Source organism: Monodelphis domestica, chromosome 4 (assembly GCF_027887165.1).
Source record: "Monodelphis domestica isolate mMonDom1 chromosome 4, mMonDom1.pri, whole genome shotgun sequence".
Classification (NCBI taxonomy): Eukaryota; Metazoa; Chordata; class Mammalia; order Didelphimorphia; family Didelphidae; genus Monodelphis; species Monodelphis domestica.
In genome coordinates, this window is record NC_077230.1 from 375,012,750 (window position 1) to 375,014,665 (window position 1,916).

Below are 1,916 nucleotides of genomic sequence, written 5' to 3' on the forward strand. Positions count from 1 at the left end.
TTAGTCTAACTCACCCATTTTATAGATTAGGAAATTGAGACCCAGCAAAGGGAAGTAACTTACTTAAGATTAAATAGGTAGTAAGTAGCAGAACTGGGATTTAAACTTCAGTCTTTTGTCTCCAAATCCAGTAAACGTGAAATTATACGAACAGTCTCATCTCAACTATACAGTTTACAGAAGAGGAATAACAATAATAATAACTGGCATTTATGTAGTGCTTTAAAGTTTACAAAGTGCTTGACAAATATTGTTCCATTTTATTTTTCATATCACAACCCTGGGAGGTGGGTGCTATTATTATCCTAACTTTGCAGATGAGGAAACTGAGGTAGTGAGAGTTTAAGTCTTTTGCCTAAGGTCACACAGTTAGTAAGTGTCTGAAATTAGATTTGAACTCAGGTTATTTCAACTCCAAGCCCAGCATTCTACCCCGTGTGGCCAGCTGCCTACAGTTACAGCATGGTATGTAGAGGATAGAGCAAGAGTCAAGAAAATTGGGGTTCACACCCTATCTCATATACTTAGGGGCAAGGAGTCTCAGTTTCTTTATCTGTGAAACTCAAATATAATAATGGGCTTTTTAAACTGTAAAGCACTATGTGAAAGTCAATTACCATTTTTCTCAAAGGCACAAAGTTTGACTATAATCCATTAATAATGATTAAGTACCAGGAACTGGCAATACAAGGGAAAAAATGAAATAATTCCCGCCCTCAGGGAGTTTACATTCTATGAGAGGGAATATGTACATGTGTGAGTACAAGCCAAAATAAAAAGAAGACAAAGTAATTTTGATGGGGAAGACCCCAGCAGCTAGGGGGGGAAATCAATAAATCAGTGAGTCAACAAGTATTATTCAGCATATATTATGTACCAGGTACTTTGCTAAGTGCTAGGGTATTGAGACAGAATATATGCTAAGGAGGAAGATAACATACACTTACTTATAGAAGCATATGCAAGGGATATACAAATCAAAATGAGGTAATATAAAGAGGGAAGGGGCTTGTTTCTAGGAGACCAGGGAAAGCTTCATAAAGAAGGTAGCACTTGAGATGAGTCTTGAAGGAAACCAGAGAGAAAGAGATAGAGCCAGAGAGAACATTTCAGGAAAGGGGAACAGCTTGTGCAAAGACATGGAGGGTGGAAATTGAGCCTTGTGTTTGAGAAATACCAAGCAGACTTTATGGCTGATTTATGATAATCATCCTCTGGTTTGAGATGCAGTTTTGTTGCAACAGGGACCCTCCTGAGACTGACCATAGAAAGGACATTGACCAGCAGTGGCTTCAGGTGTTTTGATAACCCATCACCAGCTCTGCCATCTAAAAATCAGAGTATTGCCAGTCAGTACCCTATAGCTTTGGGCATCTCTGCCCAGGCATTACCAGCTTGCATGACTGGAGACCTGGGCTTTGTCTCTTTTGAGGGAGTCCAGGGAACAGAACCTTGAACAGTGCTGATATTGGCTGGAGTGCCATGTGTCTCCTCCCAGAACTATCCAGAGGTTCAGGCTGATCGAAAACCTATTATTAATCTTGTTTCTAATAAGAGCACCTCCCTGGCCCAGGATTTAGAGGCACTGTGTTGGGAAGCTTCTGCCGGATGGGCTCATTTGCTCTCCGTTATATTTATAGTTGAGCTGCCTTCCTTCCCAGCTAATTGGAAATGTCAGTCCACTTTTAATTTGTAACGAAGGAACCAAACTCCTCACCCTTTGTTGTTTGCATAAATTGAGACTTTATGGGAGTGCACGATTCTTGAGGAAATGTTATACCCGGATTGTTTAAAATATTCATGAAACCAGGTTATCAGAGAAGAGTTGCTAGGCAGGTTGACTGGTTAGGTAAGACCGACCTTTCCCTTGTCTCTCTCCTCCTCCCTCTCCCCCTCCTTCTGTGTTATATTCTTTC